General features: G+C 40.1%; 2 long non-coding RNA genes across 11 annotated transcripts in view; one reads left to right on the top strand and one right to left on the bottom strand.

Annotated features, from left to right (window-relative positions):
* The window catches only part of LOC138365529 (uncharacterized), a 560302-nt gene extending 551655 nt beyond the window's left edge, over positions 1–8647 (top strand). For 6 of the 10 annotated variants that reach the window (XR_011228887.1, XR_011228891.1, XR_011228889.1 and 3 more), the window contains 9 exons: positions 4574–4641; positions 4977–5045; positions 5304–5407; positions 6026–6092; positions 6445–6514; positions 6792–6893; positions 7487–7548; positions 7862–7928; positions 8493–8647. This is a non-coding gene — a long non-coding RNA (uncharacterized lncRNA). Of the gene's footprint in view, positions 1–4559; positions 4642–4976; positions 5046–5303; positions 5408–6025; positions 6093–6444; positions 6515–6791; positions 6894–7486; positions 7549–7861; positions 7929–8492 lie in introns of all 10 variants that reach the window. The other 4 variants (XR_011228886.1, XR_011228885.1, XR_011228892.1 and 1 more) reach the window with 4 other exon arrangements.
* LOC123772671 (uncharacterized) overlaps positions 8461–16016 on the bottom strand; it is a 34849-nt gene continuing 27293 nt past the window's right edge. The window contains exons 4-5 of the long non-coding RNA XR_011228894.1: positions 8764–8882; positions 8461–8577 (exon numbers count right to left, since the gene is read on the bottom strand). This is a non-coding gene — a long non-coding RNA (uncharacterized lncRNA). The remainder of the gene's footprint in view (positions 8578–8763; positions 8883–16016) is intronic.

Genomic DNA, 16016 nt, shown 5'->3' on the forward strand with positions numbered 1-16016 from the left:
AAGTTGTGCTTAGTTTCCTTGCCAGTTGTGTGGTAGGTTGTGAAAAGCTTTAAGGGGTCCATTAGGTATGTTTTTCAAAATGGTTAGATTTCACTTTTTTGACCCTTTGTATATGGAAAGGGTTTAATCTGGTCAATCTCGGCATCATAGAATAGAGAAATATTGAATTGGGTGTAAAAAAAAAAAAAAAAATCAGAAAAAATGGTGTCGACTGAGAGTCTGACTGGCTATCACAACAGCCTATGTTAAAAAAAATTAGTTGTAGTAAAGATTTTCTAAATTCGTTTATTTTAGAATTTGCATGAAACTTGTACACCTGATGGCATGTAAGCCTATCTGTAAAGGTGCCAAGGGGTCCAGGAAATTGGTTGTAAACCTCTGCCACAGATGGCAGCACCTTACTTTATTTTGTTTAAATAACAATGTTCATAACTTTCATTTTTTAATAAATTTACATGAAACTTGCACGTTAGTGTCGAAAATCTGTAGTTGGCATTTTTTCACAAAGTTCATTTATTGATTTAATAATAGCAAGTGTTAAATTTGCATATTTTTGGGGGGCACTTTGACTATTTGTATTAGGAAAACTGAGTGTTGGAAAAACCCAACTTCATATCCTTCATATGGTCATGTTAGAAAAGTCGTAGAATGATTATCTGAAACGTGTGGTTGTGTATACACACTTGAAAATGTAATATTCGTTAAAGAGAAATTAAATCTTTCTATTTAGGCTGCAGTACTGAAACTTAACTGTTGCATCTCTTTTCATATAAAAGTCCAAAAAAATATTGGTCGACATTGAACTTTTACAATAAACTAATATAATGGTCCCTTAAAAAATAAATGTATGCAGTTGCTGGAAGTACTTTATTAGGTGGTTAATTTGCAAAGTTTGCATGACAGCCTTGTTCATATAATTTTTTTTGGTTAAACCCCCCCCCCCCCACAAACTACATTTCTTTAAATATTTAATCAAAATGGTGACTGAATCTGAAAAGATTCCAAAAGCAGACTAGATTGGATGCAGCTTTTCTGCTGTGCTACTTGTGGCCTGCATAAATGGGAGGAACATCTGCAAAATTCCAATCTAGGGAAGTATTAGTTGGTCTAGAGGCACTTCATGGAAAGTGTCCTTAACTTTACTTTTAAATGTCCACACCTGTGGCTTTAGAATCTTTCGGCTTTTCCCCTTGTATCTCTTACTATGGTTTCTAAATTCATTTCCTACACCTGCTTAAAATAAATTGTGTATAAAGTTGAATACTGATTTAATAGTGAATTTAATGTTTGATGCATTGATTAGAAGATACGTTAAGGTGGAGCCAGTGATGATACTGGTTATCATCTAGTATGTGGTTTGGTCAAAATGTATTTGGTCACCATAGTCTTCTGCCATGTTGGATGCCCTTGTATTGCTATTAAGGTTCTAAAGTGTACTTTGGGATATTTTTGAGTTTCTTGCAGAATTTGAATCTTCAGTAGGTTCAGATTTTTATATGCTGGACATGTTCCAGGAGGCTTTGCTTCGTTACTAGGTTGAATTACCTGTACAATCCACATAATGTAGTTCATTATAGGTATGAATGATACTTGGGAAAGCTATTATTCCCATAATACTTAAATATTGTGATCTATTTAATCACAAAGGTGCTTCAAACTTGCCGTTAATGTTCCTTGTCTGAGGGTAGTGAGAAATTGTCCAGACTTTCTACATGGTGAATATATTCTATAACATTTCCCTGAAAGTAATTACAAAAGTAGGTAATTATTAGTTTCTTTAAATTTGGATAAAATTAGAATTGTTTTGGTAGTTTTAGGTAGATAATTTTAGTCAATCAGATACCATGTTGTGTAATAGTTTTATTAATTATGCTAAAAAGCTTTTTATGTTGGAAGTCTTTGCACTAGTTTCCTAAGATTGGCATTAGGTGCATATTCCAGCTTCAGGAAAAGTTGTAAATAGATAATGAAATGTATATTTGTATGTATAAATGTATTTCTTTGTTGGAATATTTTAAAGGCTGTAGGTTGTGCTTATTGTAATTTAGCATTAACATATTGTAAAGTCTTAAAGGCCATGACAGTTAGGTTTATAATCTAGTATCTTGGCATAGATAGCAAACATGTTTATAAAATTTAGTATTAATTTTAGTAAGTTAATTATAAATAATTAACACTAGTGTAAAATGTGTGGTACTGCAGTTTAATAATTATGGTCCAGAATCTTGTTGGATGTTAGAATTTGAGGTGAGTGAATATTTCCAGAAAGTTGATGAACAGTGGCCATACCTATTGGAATAGATAAAAAGGGCAATTTGAAAGTCATGAGGTGACACCCAAGCTCTGGGATGCTGTATTAATTTGTTAGCAGGTAAACTTATATTGCTTGTTATGGGAGACTGGCCACTGTAATTCTCTACTCGATATACAGGCTAAATAGTCTGTACTATGAAGTCCATATGCTATTGTCAAGAAAGTACATAGGTGGGTCTTAGATTATGCATTGGATGAGGAAAATGGGAATGTATAACTTGTCCTTGATGATAGTTGTATATTTTTTAGCTAGTATGTTGCATAATAGAAATAATTTGTGGTAAAATGTTCATTGCACACAATGGCACCAGCTGTTAAATGATATTGATCAGTGCATTGTTACTAGATTCTTGGAACTTTTCCTTGCATGGTCAGTAATTTAATATATGGTAATTATTTTAGAATTGTATACTTGCCTATTGTATTTAAGCTTATTGTATGTTTCTAAAATTTTCTAAAGTTATACTTTTACTTTAAAATTATGCACTTAAGCAGTTTATGAATATTAGTTTAATAGAAATTAATAGTATGTATACATTTATTAATTCGGATTTTCTCTTGACGGGTGGAGATGCATTATCTGCAATGACCCCTGTAATGTATTTGTTGGTAGTAGCATATAACTTTGGGTATGGCCTCTTATGTTGGTTGATGTTGTCGCTTATTGTAAATAGTGAAGAATCATGGTACGAGAGCTGTTCTCTAAGTTTATTAAAACAAGCTTTTTGGCCATTTTAGAATACTTAATATTCTTGGCACCATCTGTCTTGAGACTAATAGACTTGCATTACTAGATAAATTTATGGGTGTCATGGGCAGTTGACCTTCCTTATGAGCAACAAGGTGATGCAAGGTAATTTTTCCCCACACTTTGATGTAGTTGTTTAAGCCATAGTGTGGTGCGTGGGATTGAAGAAATAATCACCGCTCCACATTGTGATAAGATGGATTCCTGTTGCATTGAAGCCTGCAAGTTGAATAAATGTTTTGGCAAATATTGTAGTTATAATACTATACACTTGTAATACTTATTATAAACACTGTATACTTAATACTGCTAATTTTTTTATTGATATATACCAGTTTATATTGTTAATGAGTAATGATTATAGCTTGGTGAAAGGGTGGTTATATTAATTTTAGAAGTACTTTGTTAAAGCAAATGTTCGTTTGAAGGTAGTTGAAGTGTAATTCTTATAAATTACCCATTTCTAATAGTCGGCAACATCAATTTTAAAGTATTGAAGGCATTGTAGGAAGTCTTTCCCAAAGTAAAGGTATATTGGGGTACTTAATGTAGGTGTATGTAAGCTAAAAGTTGAAAATGTGAATAGAACTTTAATGTTGTATAGATTGTCACTGCCCATCCTGTAGATATTAGTCATGGCAAGTTGTCTACTAAATGAGGTCCCCCCCCCCCTAACCCCAACCCTTTCTTGCTTGTCATGAGGGAGGGGGCTTGGTGTGCAGCTGCTGGAATGATGCTCCATGGGGTCAGTCCTGTCATTTAGAGGCCTTGTGCTCCTGTTGCTGTCTTCACCAATTTTGCTAGACACTTTAACTTTGTTTCAATTTTCTAACCCCCTCTTCTCATTTCCAACTAATCATTTCCTGCTGACCTTTTGCCAGTCTTGATTATTCTTTGACTTCTCTTTTGATGCATGGGTTTTTCGGGAGGTATACTCTCCTGTCTAGAGTGAGGGGGGACCCCCTTTTATCACTCGTCCTTTCGTCGCTGAACACACTTTACACTGACGGTTCTTAAGGTGGCGTACAATATCAGTTTAGTCTCGTTGGAGGAATTGCTTTGAATAGCGCAAAGAATTTTCACTTGTGAAGTGGGGTGTTAACTCTTAAATTGAATAAAATCTGAAGTAGTTTATTTATAATTAAAATTATATTTAAATGTAAATTTGTCTGCTTAATTTTCAGTTCAGTTAATTGTTTGGCTAGAAGTTTGTATCGTATATAAATTTAACAAGTGTGATGCATCAAATGAACGATCTAAATGGGCTGTTCAAATGTCAGAGGATTGCAGATGCACCTTAATTGACTGTGCCATGACATGGTAAAAATTACAACTGGGAGGTCTACTGACCTCATGGCTCCAGGTTTGAACCGTCATGGATTTGTTAATCTAAATTTTTTAAAGTTAAAGAATTTCATAATTGAAAGTAGAGTTACAGAATACAAATTAACTGGTACCTGTACTTGATCTTTTAATAATATAACTGAAGTTTAAATAGGCTTTTTCTTTCAGAACATAGATTGGAAAGTCCTAAACTACATTCCTGGAGTTTGAAGGTGTCGATTGACATTCAGAATCAGGTGTGTGGTAGTATTTTAAACAGATTTGCATTATATTAAATAGTAGTTAAAATCTCTCATTATGGCTAAAGATAAGCTGAATGATTGCGTATAATGTAAAGAAAAAATTGCCAAGAGTCTGAAGTATCTTAAGTTTAATGTACTCGAACTTGGATAATGGCTACTCAAACTAATTTTTTTTGCTTGATTAGCATTAGTGAGGTGAGAATATTAACATTTTGGTAATTTGAAAGGAACATTATCTATTGTGAATTTGTGTAAACTTGCAAAAGTAAAATAAGCCCAATACAGAATTTATAAGCTAATTTGGTTAAATGTTTCTAATGCTTTTATAGATTACAATGGTATCCAAGCATTGACTGACTTGAAGTGTGGCTGTTCTACTCTGCACATCTATGAAGCTGGTATGTTGAATTAGTTTTAGCTATATCAATTGCTGTACCAATATGGGGGATCCTAACTAAAAATTTGTTTGAAAATAAAATTTCAGTAGCATGCCTTTAATTTTTAGTTAAAAGGGCTTTATTCTAGAATTTATAAATGAAAGATTGTGGGGGAAGTAGCTAATTTATTGTAATTTTAAAAAGGCAAATATTGAAGTTTAAAGATAATTCTTTTCTTTGCACAGCAATTTTTAACCATATTTAATGTTTCATTGACAGGTTGTGGAGGGTCCTTCCAACAATTTCAGGGATGGTGTACAGAACAATTGGTGAAAGTTATGCTACAGAAAATAGTAGTTGTGTATGAGAATTAGTTGGTAAAAGTAAGTTTACTGATATAATTAGTTTAATAGCTAGTTGTTAAATATTTAGGTGAAATATGTAATTGTGAAGGGGCCTTGAAATGGGAAAATAAACTAGTTCTAGGCCTTGACAAGCAGGGTACAATATCAGTTTAGTCTCGTTGGAGGAATTGCTTTGAATAGCGCAAAGAATTTTCACTTGTTTAGTTGGGTGTTAACTCTTAAATTGAATAAAATCTGAAGTTGAGTTTATTTATATAATAAAATTTATATTTAAATGTAAATTTGTCTGCTTAATTTTCAGTTCAGTTAATTGTTTGGCTAGAAGTTTGTATCATATATAAATTTAACAAGTGTGATGCATCAAATGAACGATCTAAATGGGATGTGTTCAAATGTCAGATTGCAGATGCACCTTAATTGACTGTGCCATGACATGGTAAAAGAATTGCAACTGGGAGGTCTACTGACCTCATGGCTCCAGGTTTCAACCCTCATGGATTTGTTCATCTAAATGTTTTTAAGTTAAAAATAATTTCATAATTGAAAGTAAAAAGAGTTACAGAATACAAATTTACTGGTAACTGTACTTGATCTTTTCATAATATAACTGAAGTTTAAATAGGCTTTTTCTTTCAGAACATGGATTGGGAAGTCCTAAATTACATCCTAGAGTTTGAAGGTGTTGATTGACATTCAGACTCAGGTGTGTGGTAGTATTTTAAACAGATTTGCATTATACTGTATTAAATAGTAAAGTTAAAATCTATCATTATGGCTAAAGATAATCTGAATGATTGCATATAGATAATGTAAAGTAAAAATTGCCATGAAAGTCTGAAGTTTCTCAAGTTTAATGTACTCAAACTTGGATAATGGCTACTCAAACTAATTATTTTTGCTTGATTAGCATTAGTGAGAAGCTGACAATATTAACATTTTGGTAGATTTTAAAGGAATGTTATCTATTGTGAAATTGTGTAAATTTGCAAAAGTAAAATAACCCCAATATGGAATTTATAAGCTAATTTGGTTAAATGTGTCTGGTGCTTTTCTAGATTACAATGGTATCCAAGCATTGACTGACTTTTAAGTGTGGCTGTTCTACTCTGCACATCTATGAAGCTGGTATGTTGAATTAGTTTTAGCTATATCAGTTGCCGTACCAATATGGGGGATGGTGGGGGGGGGGTGGAATCTTAAGTATAAATTATTTTTGAAAATAAAATTTCAGTAGCCTGCCTTTAATTTTTACTTAAAAGGGTTTTATTCTATAATTTATAAATAAAAGATGGTTGGGGAAGTAGCTAATTTATTAGTGTAGTTTTAAAAAGGGAAATATTGAAGTTTAAAGATTTTTCTTTGCACAGCAATTTTTTAACCATATTTAATGTTTCATTGACAGGTTGTGGAGGGTACTTCCAACATAATTTCAGGGATGGTGTACAGAACAATTGGTGAAAGTTATGCTACAGAAAATAGCAGTTGTGAGAATTAGTTGGTAAAAGTAAGTTTACTGATATAATTAGTTTATTTAGTTTATAAATATTTAGGTAAAAAATTATGTAATTGTGAAGGGGCCTTGAAATGGGAAAATAAACTAGTTCTAGGCCTTGACAAGTGGGGTACAATATCAGTTTAGTCCTTGCAGGAATTGCTTTGAATAGCATAAAGAAAATTTAAAATGTAGTGTTAATTCCTAAATGGAATAAAATCTGAAAGGTATATAAATATTTAAAATGAAATTGGTTTGCTTAATATGTTTGGTTTTGAATTATTTGGCTAAATGTTTGCAATCTATAAATTGGAGTGATATCTAAAATGAACAAATCCACAAGGGCTGTGATGGTTCAAATGTGTGAAGATTGCACATGTACCATAGTTGACTGCCATGACAAGGTAAATGAATTGACTGGGAGGCTTGCTGACCTCATGGCTCTAGCATTCCTGGTTTGGTGCCTTTTGATAATTACTTACTCATGGCTCCTGCAGTTGGATATAGGTTTGAACCCTCATGGATTTGTTCATCAAAATGTTTAACTGGTAACTGTACGTCATGTTTTTAATATAATTGAAGTTTAAATAGACTTTTTCTTTCAGAATATGGATTGGGAAGTGCAGAATTAGATCCTGGAGTTTGAATGCTTGACATTCAGAATAAGGTGTGTGGTAAACATTATTTTAAACAATCTAGCATTATAGGTAAAGATAATTTGAAATGATGGTTGCATGTAGATAATGTAAATTAAAAATTGACATTAAAGTCTGAAGTATTGTTCTCCACTTTGATGTACTTGTGGCTACTCAAACTAAGTTTAATGTCAATGTTTTGCTTGATAAGCATTAGTGACAAAATCCACTAAAATGTTAATATTGTAAGATTAAATGAACATTATCCATTGTGAATTTTCAAAGTGACTAAAGTAAAATTAGCCCAATACAGAATTTATAAGGTAATTTGGTTAAATGTTTCAGGTGATAATGAAGATTACAATGGTACCAAAGCAGTGAGGCTATTCTACTTCACACATCCAATAAACTGGTATGTTGAATTACATGTTTTAGCTATATCAAATAATTAATCCACTTTTTCATCTAGTCTATTTATAGATGTGTACCAAAGTCCTACTGTTACCACCTGCAGGGATTGATGCAGTTTGTACTGATCCTACCCCATTTCATAGAAGGGGACCAGGCAGTCCTGCAGATTTCCCTGGCTTGGCTTTTTCAGAGCCCTGCTCTACTACCCATCCAATAGATGGACTAGAATTGCATAGGTGTAGGGACCCTTAACAATGTGCAAACATTGTTAATAACTACAGGGCTTGTTCACTGAAAGAGTGGATACATCCAGAGGTTTAGTGCCTGGAACATGATGTATATAGGCTTCTTATGAAGCCTATGTACATCATGTTTAGGGCACTAAACCAAAAGATGTTTTGCACTCTTTCAGCCAACAAGTCCTGCCTCAAAATGCAAGTAAGGGGTAGGCCTTGCTGAGCCAATCTTAAAAGATTGGGACTTAGGGGTTTTGGTGCTTATAGATAGGTGTTAGTGTTAATAAAATGAGTGTCCCTGTTTGATATACTTTATTTTTCTTTTACAGGTGGATGTTCTTGTTACTCTGGAGTTTTCCCTGTCCTTTTGGAGTCTTTAGTGGATTGCATCAAGGAGGAGCAGCTTCCCACAACCTGAAATGGACAATAGTCAATATTAGATGTTACACTGTATACTATGCAATAAATATTCTAATGAAACTACTTTATACTGTACTTTATCCTGAAATTAGCAAATATTCTATCATGCTGGAAATTACTGATTATTCCTGATGCAAAGTCTAACATCTAAAGAACTTCTGAAATTTATAAATAACTTACCAAAGTGAAAATTATTGGTAGGTGTTAGTATATTGAACTGGGACACTCATTATTTTTCTTTTACAGGTGGATGATGTCTTTGGTACTCTGGACATTTTCTTGGCCTTTGAAATCTCAACCTGAAACATAAAATTGTCTTAGTTATATTGTATACTCTCATTAATAAATCATTTAATGAAACTTTATGTACTTTATCCTGAAAGTAGCTATAATTCAACTGTGCTTGAAATTTATTACTAATGCAGTCTTCCTAACAATGACATCTAAAGAAAACTGATATAATGCATTAATTTAAACCTGCATGTATAAGAGTTATAAGTTTTCATAAAGCTAATGTAGTTTATGAGAACTTAAACTTCATAAAGCTATTATAAACTTACACATGAGCATCTTAAGCATACAAAACTGAAATCATTTTTACCACTTTAAAACTTTGCATTCCAAACTGAATTAACCTGATAATAAAATTTAAAATAAATTATTTATAATATAACTACCAAATTTCACTTCTAAAACAAATGTATGGGCTAAACTTCCACTTATCAATGATGTTGCATAGCTTATGTAAAAATTTAAGTCAATGGCAAGATTAAACTAAATTTAGTTTTTTTTTCAATGCCTTACTAAATGTCACACCTTAGCCCATTATAGTAATCACATTGATTATGTATTAAAAACTATACAACTTTCTAACAATATTGTCTAATGCTGGACAATATCAAATGAGACCAAACACTACAATTTTCTACTAGTCTAAGAAAATAACAAACTTTAGAAATGTCCAATCTGTGTTAATATTTGCTGCACTATGAAATGTCTACCAAATATTTGGAATCAACACTAAATTCACATGCCAGACAATCCATTACCACAAATGTTTCAAGCTGCTGATTATAACTATTTAAAGATAGTGTATACATTCACTGCCTGTAACAAACACCATAAATGGGAAGAGCTTTTCAAACTAAAATTATAAAAACTTCAGATACCTGGAATTCAATCTAAGCTCTTAAATGAACTTTCCATTCAAACTTATTGCCACTTAAACTCACTATATAGGTTCAAAGCTATTCTCAACTTTAATTGGATTTCAAATGTCACTTAAATTTGTTAAACTGCCAAGCAGAAAAATTCTGATTACTTTAACCTCACATCTGCAAGGTCCTGAAGGGGAGATTCATTCAGTCTTGTAAAATCAACAAAATGGTTTGTTAAAAAATGAACTCTTTTTAAAGATAACCAGCTATTCGCACAAGACTATTGGTACACAAGTACTTTGTTTGCTAAAGCACCATATGAAACACTAGGAATGAAATACCAGGCACATAGAATAAATGGTAGAAAGGATAAGTAATTATCAAAAGAAGCCACCAAACCGGGAAGGCTATGTAGCACCATCAAATGCGCAAAATAATCAGAGGGCGCTAAATATCACCAAGGATGCCAATACGAGAACAAAAACGCATAAGGCGAACGATATTAAAAGTATCTGAGTCGCCAAGAATTCTATCGAGGGACAGGTGACCGCGAGGGGCGGTCGGAAAGCAAGACACACGCTCGTCCTGGAAGTCAGGACATTCAAGAAGGACATGCACGACCGTAAGAGGGACAATGCAACTAGGACAATAAGGAGCAGGGCGGCGTTCCATCAAGTGACCATGGGTTAAGCGAGTATGGCCAATACGCAACCTCGCCAGAGCGGTTTCCCACCGCCGGTTACGGTGGAAGGAGGACGGCCACGAGGAAACACAACATTTAAGAGTACGTAGCTTGTTACCAGTAACGGACAACCAAGAAGCCTGCCAACGGGTAAGGACTGAGGAATGGATAACCGGGTAAAAGTCGGAATACGGAATGCCTTTACGAGAGATGGGACAAGAGCGGACAGCTTCCTTGGCGGCAGCATCCGCACACTCATTTAAAGACACACCAATATGGCTGGGAACCCAACAAAACTCAACCGACTTAAATTTACTGTGAACGAGAAACAGCCAATGCTGGATCTCGACAACTACTGGATGAACCGGATTAAAGGACCCGAGAGCCATGAGGGCACTACGAGAGTCAACAACAACTACAAAGGAAGACTGACAACGAGAAAGCAGGAGACGAAGAGCATAGAGAACAGCATAAAGTTCCGCTGTAAAGATGCTAGTCTCCGGAGGCAAGCGACACATATAAGTGCGATCAGGAAAAACAACAGAGTAGCCAACACCGTCTGCTGACTTAGACCCATCGGTGAAGACAGAAACAGAGCGGGAGTGAGAAGAAAAGTGCTCGAGGAAAAGGCGTTTTAGAACCGTAGGAGGGGTAAAAGCTTTAGTGATACGGGTCAAGGATGTACAAAACCGCGGAAGAGGGACCCTCCACGGGGGCAAAGAAGGAACAACACGAGGAGAAACATCAGAAATACGAACGGAAAGAGAATCCTGTAGGCGAGATAACCGGACAGAAAGAGGGAGGTGGTGAAGAGGAACAGGAACCGCAGGAGGGGTTAAAGCACGACAGAGGCGAGAGGAAGGATGTTGCAAGGACCGCGCAAGATAGCGAAGACAGTAGCGAGCACGGCGGTCCTGGAGAGACAGGAAGCCAGTGTCAACATACATGCAAAGGATGGGAGTCGAACGAAAGGCACCAGAACTGAGGCGCAACCCAGTATGGTGCAAAGCATCAAGACGGCGAAGAGTAGAAGGAGAAGCAGACGAGTAAGCAGGGCAACCATAATCGAGCTTAGACAGGACGAGAGAGGAATGTAAAGCAAGGAGTGCGCGCCTATCTGCCCCCCAAGAAGTATGGGACAAGACCCGAAGGAGGGTAAGGGCCTTAGAGCACTCAACACGGAGGTAAGAGATATGGGGAGACCAAGACAAACGAGTGTCAAGGAATAACCCCAAAAGCTTTGCGGAATCTTTGTATTCAAGGGGATGACCATAAAGGGACAAAGAGGGACGAAGAACAACCCGTTTCCGCGTAAAAGTCATGGCACAAGTCTTAGAAGTAGAGAACTTGAAGCCATGATCTGTGGCCCAAGACGACACGGCATCAATTGCAAGTTGAAGCCGGCGTTGAAGGAGAGGCGAATCATCACCCTGACAACAAAGGGTAAGATCATCGACATAGAGAGCGGAGAAGACACCAGAAGGAAGAGAGGAAAGAAGACCATTGAGGGCAACCAGAAAAAGAGTAGTGCTCAGAACACTACCCTGGGGCACACCTTCGTATTGCTGAAAAGAGGGAGAGAGAGTGGTACCAAGGCGCACCCGAAAGGAATGACGAGAGAGGAAGCTGCGGAGAAAGAGAGGGAGATGACCACGAAGGCCAAAAGAATGAAGTTGAGATAGGATATGATAACGCCAAGTGGCGTCGTAAGCCTTTTCCAGGTCAAAAAGGACGGCAACAACGGAGGTCTTCGCAGCAAAAGCAGTACAAATATAGACCTCCAAGTTCACCAGGACATCTGTCGTGCTGCGGCACTTGCGGAAACTAAATTGAGAAGGGGAGAGGTGGTGATGGTGTTCCAGGAACCACATCAGATGAACGTTAACCATACGTTCAAAGAGTTTGCAGACACAACTTGTGAGAGCAATAGGGCGAAAGTCCTTAGGGGAAGTACCCAGAGACCCCGGTTTGCGAACAGGGAGGACAACGGCATCGAGCCAGTCCTCAGGGACTGACGACGACTCCCAGATCCGATTATACAGACTCAGTAAATACTGAGACGTGCTCGGAGGGAGATGGCGAAGCATCTCATAATGAATACCATCGGAGCCCGCCGCCGTAGAACCGCAGAGGGCCAGGGCAGAACGAAGTTCAGAGAGAGAGAAGGGATCATTATAGGGAAGCTGAAGATGAGTGCAGAAATCTAAAGGTCGAGACTCAAGGACAGGTTTACGAAGAAGGAAAGATTGGGGAAGATGAAGACCAGAGCTAACAGAAGAAATGTGGGAACCCAGTTCGGAAGCGACCTGCAACGGGTCCGCCACAAGAGCATCATGGAGGTGAAGGACCGGTGAAACATCGGGAACGAACTTACCCGCTATCTTGCGGATTCGCTTCCAGATCTGGGCCAGAGGGGTTTCGGACGTAATTGTTGAGACATAAGATGCCCAACATTCACGTTTAGCCGTACGGATGGCCCTACGGGCCACCGCACTCGCTTTCCGAAAGAAAAGAAAAGAATCGGTCGTCTGCCTACGGCGGTGCCTCTTCCAGGCTGCACGTTTACAGCGGACAGCCCGAGCACAGTCCGCATTCCACCAGGGAACGCACTTCCGTGGACCCCAGGAGGAAGAGCGAGGGATAGAGCGGAGGGCAGCGTTGAAGACAGTGTCATGAAAAAGGAGGAGAGCGCGAGAGAGAGGCAGAAGGGAGAGGTCAGAGAGAGTAGCACTGAGGGAAAATAGGGTCCAGTCCGCCTTAGCAAACTGCCACCTAGGGAAAGAGAGGGAAGGGCGAAAAGAGAAAAAGGAAACAAGGATGGGGAAATGATCACTTCCATGGAGGTCATCAAGAACCTGCCACGTGAAATCTAAGTAAAGAGAAGAAGAGCAGAGAGAAAGATCAAGACAAGAAAGGGTGCGGGTCCGAGAGTCCAAATGAGTGGGCTCACCAGAATTCAGAAGAGACAGGGAAGAAGAGAGGAGAAACGGCTCAAGAAGGCGACCCCGGGTATTCGTCAGAACGTCACCCCAAAGAGAATGACGACAATTGAAGTCACCCAGCAGGAGCACAGGCTCCGGCAAGGAGTCTAGGAGGTGTTTCAAATCAGGAAGAGAAAGCGGGACACTCGGGGGGGAGATAAACGGAACAAACAGTGTACCATTTCCCCACAAAGACACGAGCAGCAGAACAATGGAGAGGTGAAGGAAAAAGTAAAGGAACAAAGGGAACATCAGCACGAATCAAAAGAGCAGAAGAATTAGAAGCCCCAGCAGCAGCTGGGGGGGGGGGGAGAGAAAGGAATAGCCACGAAAACGACCAGGACGAGCACCAAGCATCGGCTCCTGGAGACAGACACAAAGGGGCGAAAACCGCGAAATCAGAAGTTGGGGTTCGAGGAAATTAGCGTAATAACCTCAAACGTTCCATTGAAGAATGGACAACGACGAGAAGAGAAAGGACAACGACGAGAAGAGAAAGGACAACAACAGAGAACAAGGAAGAAACAAAGGCGAAAGAGCAACAGAGCACGTTAAAGAATATCAGGGTCGGGATCAGGGTCAGCAAAGTCAGGGTTAGGGGGCATGGGTAAACTGAGCAAAGACGGAGGGAAGGAAACGGGAGAACAGATCAGAGGTGGGCGGGCGGGGTCCGGAGGAGGAGGAGGAGGAAGAGGAGGAGACAACGGAGAGGAGCAGGCAAGGACAGCAGCAGGAAGAGGAGGGGTAGAAAGAGGGGAGCGTACCTCAGCAAGGGCAGTAACTGAGAGGGAAGCGGGGGCTAAAGAAACCTCCATAGCAGGAACAGGGGGCGCAACCACCGAAATGGGAGGGGAAGGAGCGAGAGAGGCAGAAGTAGGGGCCGAGGAAGAAAGCGAAACCTTCTTACCCGCCGGGGAGGAGGAAGGAGAGGAGCCAGGTTTATGCTTCTGATGTAAAGAGACAGGTGTTCCAGCAACCACGTACTGGGCAACGGATTCTAGCGTCTCAACAGGAGAAGCTGAACGAGAGCACACATGACGGCCGTTTGGAGAGCGATGGATATCAGCCCGCACCGACAGGCGGCGGGGAGAGTCAAGAGACGGAGGGGAAGGATGGGAAGGAGGAACGGAGGGAGACGAGGAAGAAGACACAGGAGACACGACAGACCGGGTAGAAGGAAGGGGAATCCCAGACAGAGGACCAGGAGGAGGATCCTTCGGGAGAGAACCCAAAGGAACAGAGGAGGGGGCAGTGGGCGCATCAGGGTCCAAGGCCCGGAAACGGTTGTGAGTCTGAGGAAGGCGGGAAGGACGAGGAGAGGAAGAGCGCAACACGCGAGCATAAGAGATATTAGCATAAGGCGGGAGCCGGCGAACCTGGCGTCTCGCCTCAGGAAAAGATAAACGCTCCCGGTGCTTCAAGTTGAGGACGGCTGCCTCAAGCCTGTAATGGACACACGCACGGGAGAAGGCAGGATGGGCCTCACCGCAGTTGAGGCAACGAGCCTGGGGAGAAGTGCACTCCGACTTAGAGTGACCTTCGCCACCACACAAAGGACAGAGAGAGACAGTCCCGGAGCAGCGGAGGGCACCATGCCCAAACCTCCAGCACTTGTTGCAGAGCCGAGGAGAAGGAATGTACTCCTGGACAGAGCACCTGGCACCAGCAAGAATGACAGAGGGTGGAAGGGTCCTACCATCAAAGGTAATCTTCACAACCCGGAGGGGTTGACGGCGAGGGGGACGAGTAAACGTGTCCACCTGGAGAATAGAATGGCCCTGGGCAGCAAGGATATGCCGAATATCGTCGTGGCAGTCGCGCAGGTCCCGAACACCGGTCGCAACATGGGGCAGGAGCAAAATAGTGCCAACACTGGCATTCAACTGAGCGTTCTTCGAGACCCGAACAGGGGTCTCGCCAAGGCAGGATAAGGCAGCCAAGCGGGAAGCAGCATCCTGAGAAGGAGCAGCAACGACACGTGTACCGAGACGAGTGGGGTTGAAAGTAATGGAGGCATCCACGAAATCAACGAGATGACGATGGAGGGAGAAATCGTCAGGAGGCGCAGAATCAAGAGGGAGGAGATCAAAATATTTGGCCCACGAAGCGGGACCAAATAAGGCTTGATAGGTAGCAGAACTGGAAGGAATCGAGCGAGGGCGGCCGTGACGAGGACGGCGGTGAGAACCCCCAGAGAGGGGTTAAAAGGCGCAGTAGTTACAACTAGAGAAGGAGCCGCGCCAGGGGACGAGGTAGTCACCACTGGGGGCTTGGGGCTCGACCCAACCACAGAGGCCAAAGGAGGAGCAAGGTCGGGGCCCAATGCAGTGGAGGCTACAGAGCCCGGTCTTCCAATACGGACCGACTCGGGGGCTTGGTCGCCCACCCCACGAGCCTGAGAAGGTAAACCAGAAGCAGCCGAAACAGGGGTTATCATCATTACGAAAAGAAGAATTCATTCACGAATGTGCCCCCACACCCACCATGGAGCCACAATTAGAGGCAGGACACCCAACAAGAAGCTATCACCGATCTTGCCGGGGCCTCCTAGGGGTGCGTCGTGAGTATACGCCCCACAAACGCCACCTTAAGAAACCGACAGTCCGTCGAGAT

This window comes from Procambarus clarkii, chromosome 17, assembly GCF_040958095.1.
Source record: "Procambarus clarkii isolate CNS0578487 chromosome 17, FALCON_Pclarkii_2.0, whole genome shotgun sequence".
In the NCBI taxonomy this organism is placed as follows: Eukaryota; Metazoa; Arthropoda; class Malacostraca; order Decapoda; family Cambaridae; genus Procambarus; species Procambarus clarkii.